Source organism: Bos grunniens, chromosome 12, assembly GCF_055505025.1.
Source record: "Bos grunniens cultivar Pamir isolate PY7600 chromosome 12, Bosgru_T2T1.0, whole genome shotgun sequence".
In the NCBI taxonomy this organism is placed as follows: Eukaryota; Metazoa; Chordata; class Mammalia; order Artiodactyla; family Bovidae; genus Bos; species Bos grunniens.
The window spans coordinates 89,201,032-89,207,279 of NC_141176.1; the positions used below are offsets into that span (position 1 = coordinate 89,201,032).

The 6,248-nt window shown below is 45.6% G+C and overlaps 1 protein-coding gene and 1 long non-coding RNA gene across 5 annotated transcripts in view; one reads left to right on the forward strand and one right to left on the reverse strand.

Moving 5' to 3' along the window:
- Positions 1 to 6,248, reverse strand: part of NALF1 (NALCN channel auxiliary factor 1) — a 606,268-nt gene that overhangs the window by 54,645 nt on the left and 545,375 nt on the right. The window lies entirely within an intron of this gene.
- On the forward strand, positions 1,100 to 5,718 carry LOC147362052 (uncharacterized). 3 transcript variants are annotated; one of them, XR_015137745.1, is made up of 4 exons: positions 1,130 to 1,806; positions 2,027 to 2,274; positions 5,013 to 5,149; positions 5,500 to 5,718. It is a non-coding gene; the product is annotated as an uncharacterized LOC147362052 (long non-coding RNA). The 3 variants fall into 3 exon arrangements; XR_015137746.1 differs by lacking the exon at positions 5,013 to 5,149 and having other exon boundaries at positions 1,100 to 1,806; XR_015137744.1 differs by having other exon boundaries at positions 1,132 to 1,806; positions 5,013 to 5,718.

Consider the following 6,248-nt stretch of genomic DNA (forward strand, 5'->3'; position numbering starts at 1 on the left):
AGATGCTGACTCCATGACCCTAATGCCTGGAGGCCTCCCCCTCATCTCCACTTCCTTCATCCCAAAGATGCTCTTATCCAAGGAATCCCCACTCAGCCTTCCTCTGAACGTGGAAGACTGAAAATCTCCATGCCTGATAGTATCATAGTGCATTAAGTCAATTAAAGACCGACATATACAGAAAAGTAAAGTGAAAACAGGCAAGTGTTAAAAATGGGACACACACAAGTCTCCACTGAACTGTGCTTTCTACATTTAATATAGAAGAGTGGCCCTAATGTCTAATTTCTCATTTGAGACTCAAAATACTGGATGCCATACTTTAGTCCACAGCACTGGAAATTAAAGATTTTTCAGCAACATGCTTCTGTATTTCTATCACTGTTCTATCCTCATGTAATTTGTAGAGTAAGTTTACCAGAAATCAGTAAGCAATATTCATTGTTGAAGTGCACTGCCCTATTATTTAAATAATTCCTGAAAGTAGTTAGTATATATTTACTAATAATTCCACTTTGTTAAAAAGAGTAACATAAAGAAACCCAAGTTTCTGAACACATATTTTTCAAAAAATACATTGCATTTGCTGCAAAGTAAATGGTTGTGATGATTCAAAGAAGCACCATTTTCAAGAACACTTTTAATCAAATATTTTTCAAAGAATTATGACAGAATTTATGAAATCATAAATGGTAGTGGTTGTGTGCATGCTAAGTCACTTCAGTCTTATCTGACTCTTTGCGAACCTGTGGACTGTAGCCCATCAGGCTCCTCCGTCCATGGGATTTCTCCGGCAATAATACCGGAGCAGACTGCCCTATCCTTCTCCAAGGGATCTTCCTGACTCAGTGGTTTAATGAGCCTCTTACAACTCCTGAACTGCAGGTGGGTTTGTTACCATTAGCACCATCCGGGAAGACCCCATATATGATAGATGTTCACAGTACTTTCTTCAGTTCAATTAATACTTGGTGTGGGTATACTACCTAAAATGCCTTGGTTAACCCCACCACCTATCATGCTTTGAAGACGTGGGATTTTTCCTCACTTACAGATACCATTGTAGAGAATGATATAGAGGACTCCGTCTCCTGACAGCGCTTGCCAGTAGCTCTGACCTCGGTCCAGGTGCCCTCCGCCCGAGACGGCAGGAAAGACGGCACAGACCGAAGTCTCCACAGCCTGCTGCTGGGGGGCGCTCTCTGCCCCGGGCTGGAGTTGGCACCAGGTCCTGGCACCCTGTCTGGTGCCCGACGGGCATCTGCCAAAGGACACATAGAAGGAAGCAGGAGGGCCAGAAAGGGCCCGTGAAAGGCCGGAACTCCTCAGGCTTCCCAGTCCAGGAGCCGTGTTCTCTGCAGAAGAGGCGGTTTAGACCCGCGGGGTGCTTGGGTTTGGCCGGAAGTCAGCATCTTCTCTTCTGAGAACGCGCGGGCTCCGGTCAGGGTGAAGGAGACGGGAAGCACGGAGCTTGGGCCCGGCCGGAAGTCAGTGTCTTCTCTTCTGAGAATGCGTGGGCTCCAGTGAGGGTGAAGGAGAAGGGAAGCACGGTGCTTGGGCCCGGCCGGAAGTCAGCATCCTCTCGTCTGAGAACGCGCGGGCTCTGGTCAGGGTGAGGGAGAAGGGAAGCACGGTGCTTGGGCCCGGTCGAAAGTCAGCGTCCTCTCTTCTGAGAAAGCGCGGGCTCCGGTCAGGGTGAAGCAGACGGGAAGCACGGCTCCTCTCCTGGCTCAGCCCAGAGGACAGCAGACCGCAGACTCCCAGGTCAGAAGTTAAGAACGCACAGTATCTTCATGGTGAAAAGTGGTATGTTTCTCAGTGCTACACAAATTAGCGTAGGCTGTAAATGCCATCTCTCCATTCAGTAGTTTAATGATATTTGACCAATATAATAATATTCCTGGGACATATTATGTAGTATATATTTTATATTCTTGGGACATGTTATATATATATTTTCGGGATATATATATATATATATATTTTTTTTTTTTCCTCTCTGTTCATCTTTCTTGATTATTTTAAGAGACATTATGATAAGCACTGCTTCCCTGGAGGCTCAGATGGTGAAGAATCAGCCTGCAATGCAGGAGACCCAGGTTCCATCTCTTGGTCAGGAACATCCCTTGGAGAAGGAAACAGCAACCCACTCCAGTATTTTTGCATGGGGATTCCCATGGATGGAAGAGCCGGCCGGGCTACAGTCCACCGAGTCACAAAAGAGTTGGACACAACTGAGCAACGAACACAAGATGCCTTTAGAGCACGTGTTTGGTAAGTGCTTATCTGTCACCATTTATGTTAACAAAGGAGGTGACTGACACGAAGGTACAGGCGTTTTTTATTCAGACCACACCAACTACATCACCTGTGCTTTAGGAAATAGGCAAAGAGAGCCAGCGCATCTGACGTAGGAATCTATAGTACGTTTCTGTGTGTCACAGCACGTTTTTAAGAATTCTCTGAGAATATAAATTGGACTTTTGTGTGTGTGTGGTTAGTATGTTAGAATGTGGTTTCAAAGTTTAAAGTGTTTACATTTAAAAGAGGAAATTCTAACTAAAGATATCCTTTGCTTCACCTATTTTTAAAGACTAAACTCCCATGGAAAAGGGGTGAGTTGGAAGTAAAGACGTCGTCACATAAGAATGTCTCAGAATGGTTAAGGCAAACTCTTTCCCAGATCTGCTGATGGAGCCACCAGAAGACCATTCCCGCCTGAATCACTCTTCCTGGCTCCGTGATCACTGCATATTGAGTTCTCACCCACCCCATCTTGTTTTAGTTCTTCATTTTCATACCCACCTATGAGTTTTATTCAACAGGGAAATTCTTTTCAGATGGCCCTTTATCAGCTATAAAACTATCAGTCTAAATTTAATCGAGTAGTGTGAACACATAATCTATGACCATTTAAGAGTGGCATTACAGGTGTTAATCCTCTCAGTGAGGGATTTTATCCACTTGTATAAATAACCTGGATGTTTATTTATGAACGACAACATATGAATCCTTATAGAGGAGACACAAACCACAAAACATTTATTTTGTTTTGGCAGAAAAAAGCTTCTATGCTTATCTTGAAGCTTAAAAATAAGTATAAAATGTAGCGAAATAAGGGCTTCCTAGGAGGCGCTAGTGGTAAAGAACCCACCTGCCAATGTAGGAGACACAAGAGACAAGAGTTCAGTCACTGGGTTCGGAAGATCCCCTGGAGGAGGAAATTGCAACCCACTCCAGTATTCTTGTGTGGAGAATCCCATGGAAAGAGGAGCCTGGTGTTCTGCAGTCCATGGGGTCGCAAAGAGTCGGACATGACTGAGTGACTACTTGAACTGAAATAAATTTTCTGGGCATCTTTATGGGGGCCAACCTGATTTCCTTAGAATTTAATTCTACTATAATAGAACTTCAGTACCCTTCCTCCTCCGTACCATTATGGTGTTTTACTGAATGATCCTGATTTCATTTTTGGTTTTGTTCTATGATTAGCACAGGTTAGAGCAGTTCAGAGCTGGAAGGGCTCTAAAGAAGCAGGGTTAGAGATCAGAATGCCTGGGTTTTCTCCTGAAATGCCCTCGTCATGGGTATGTTATCTCCATCTTAGACTAAACACATCGACTGAGTCGCTTAGACTTGAATTACCTGCACCAAGGAAGTTAATATTCTCCTACTGCCCTAAACATTCTTCCAGCTCTGATATTCTGTGGTTGGTTGAAGCACATGGTCAGCAGAGCCAAAAGTATAGTATTTATGTGTGTGTTAGTTGCTCAGTCGTGTCCAACTCTTTGTGATCCCATCTGCCAGGCTCCTCTGTCCATGGGATTCTTCAGGCAAGAATACTAGAGTGGGTTGCCATTCCCTTCTCCAGGGTATCTTCCAGGCCCAGGGATCAAACCCCAGTCTCCTGCATTGTGGGCAGATTCTTTACCATTTGAGCCACCAAGGAAGCCCTTAGAGTGTTTATGCTGTGCTGTGCTGTGCTTAGCCACTCAGTTGTGCCCGACTGTTTGGGACCCCATGGACCATAGCCTGCCAGGCTCCTCTGTCCATGGGATTCTTCAGGCAAGAATACTGGAGTGGGTTGCCATGCCCTCTTCCAGGGGATCATCCCAACCCAGGGATCAAACCCAGGTCTCCCTCATTGCAGGCAAATTCTTTATCATCTGAGCCACCAGGGAAGCCCATGAATACTGGAGTGGGTAGCCTATCCCTTCTCCAAGGGGTCTTCCTGACCCAGGAATCAAACTGGTATCTCCTGCATTTCAGACAGATTCTTTACCAGCTGATCTACCAGGGAAGCCCTGCAGTGTTTATAAACCATGGTAATTCTCAATGCTTTTGATATCAGATGTGAGGACCGGCTGAGCTTCAAAGTGCCACTGGAGTCCTGGCTGATCACCGTCCAGTTACAGCATCTCTGTCAGACTGGGATGAGAGGATGGAGGCATCCAGAATGCTTGGTATTAGTTTGCAATAATTACCTGCAGGTTTAATAAATAAGCACAGTGGAGACTTCTCAGTAAGAAAGGGAATCCTTTTCAGTTTCTACTCAGCCACCCACCAGCTCTGTGACAAAGCCTGAGTGTCTCTGTGCCTCGGTTTCTTCCCAAGTATAAAATGGGTTACTCATGACATGCGGCTCACTGGCTGTGAGGATTTTATGGTTAATGCAAGAAAAGTCCTTAAAACCGTGTCTGGCATCAGATACCCATCTCTTGTGTTGTTCTTCTGCCTGCAAAGTGGGAAACCTGGGTTCGATCCCTGAATTGGGAAGATCCCCTGGAGAAGGGAAAGGCTGCTCACTGCAGTATTCTGGCCTGGAGAATTCCATGGACTGCATAGTCCATGGGGTTGCAAAGAGTCAGACATGACTGAGCAACTTTCACTTCACTTTTGGAAAGCTGACACGAAGCCAGGCTCTGTGACTGCATGTAGGATCCTGGAAAGGTCATTTAATGATCGGGACACTCGATTTCTTTGCCTACAAAATGGGAATGTCTGTTTCACAGGTTTCATTGCCACTGGTCAGATGACGATCATGAAGCTGAAGAGCTGCCGCAGAGATGAGGGGAGTGCAGCCCCCTCCCCCTTTTTTCCAGGAAGACAGCACGCCAGGCTCGCCTGAATCCCTGGCAGGAGATGCTGAGTGGGTCCAAACAGCATGCTGCCTGGGATGCGTGGGAGGGCCTGCTGACTCTGGAAGATCTGCAGAAATCTTATTTTCCAATTAGCACCGCTCTTGCTATTGACAGACCTCCAAATTTTTAAACCCTTGGCTGCACAGAACATTGAGTCACTCACCCCTACTTTTTAAATTGCTTCAAATTGGCCTTTCAAGTCCATTTCCTAGCTTGCATTCCCAGCTCAGGAAAGTACAGAAACGTACCTTCAAAGCGGGTTCTGCAGATCAGTGATTGATTCTTGATCAATGACTTTCTGGCTCTCAGCATGGACCTGGCTGCCCCCCGACCCCCATCCTCCATTCATTCCCACCAGAACCTGGTGTCCTCAGCACTGAAGAGGCTGCGGAGCACCCCTGCTGGGGAGGACCTTCGGCCTCTCTCTTCCAGGCTCTGCTCCAGGTGAGCTCTCGGCAGGAGCTGCCAGCCCCTGACAACAAGGAGGAAAGAAGGAGAAATAACGGAGGATGGCCAGACACCTTCAATAAGTTCTCTTTTACTTATTTTATGGAATAAAGTTGCCTTTTGCTTTTGGGCCAGTGGTAGGTTTCCTTCATAACATTTAAACATGAATATTTTTAAAATATTTTTTGCATTTACATTTATTTTAACTAACTGATCCACATTAATTAACAAAGGATTCATAAATAATTCAAGCTTGGAGCCATGCGCACATTATTTATGTCTTTCTATTTAATCTAACGACCCCTTTTACTGTGTAGCCCCCTGGAAGAAGACTCTGTCTATGGATTCTATCTCTTTAGATATGAGACTAAAACTTTCCTATAAAAACACTGAATATGTTGGACAAAAAATGATCACCTAACTTTCTTCCAACTTTTGCTCCATAAGCATAAAGGCTCATATTCCTATCATTAGTCATGCTTCCAAGGAATATCTAAAATACCTCCTTACCCCCCTCACCACTCCCAGCTGTAGGCCCGTCGTCCCCTCCCGGTAGCTAGCTCACGTCCTGGCCCACAGATTCCTCACAGGACAGGCAGGGAGCTGGGTCCCCAGCTCACTGTTCTCGGCTTTCGAGCCTTCGCTGTGCTCACATTGCAC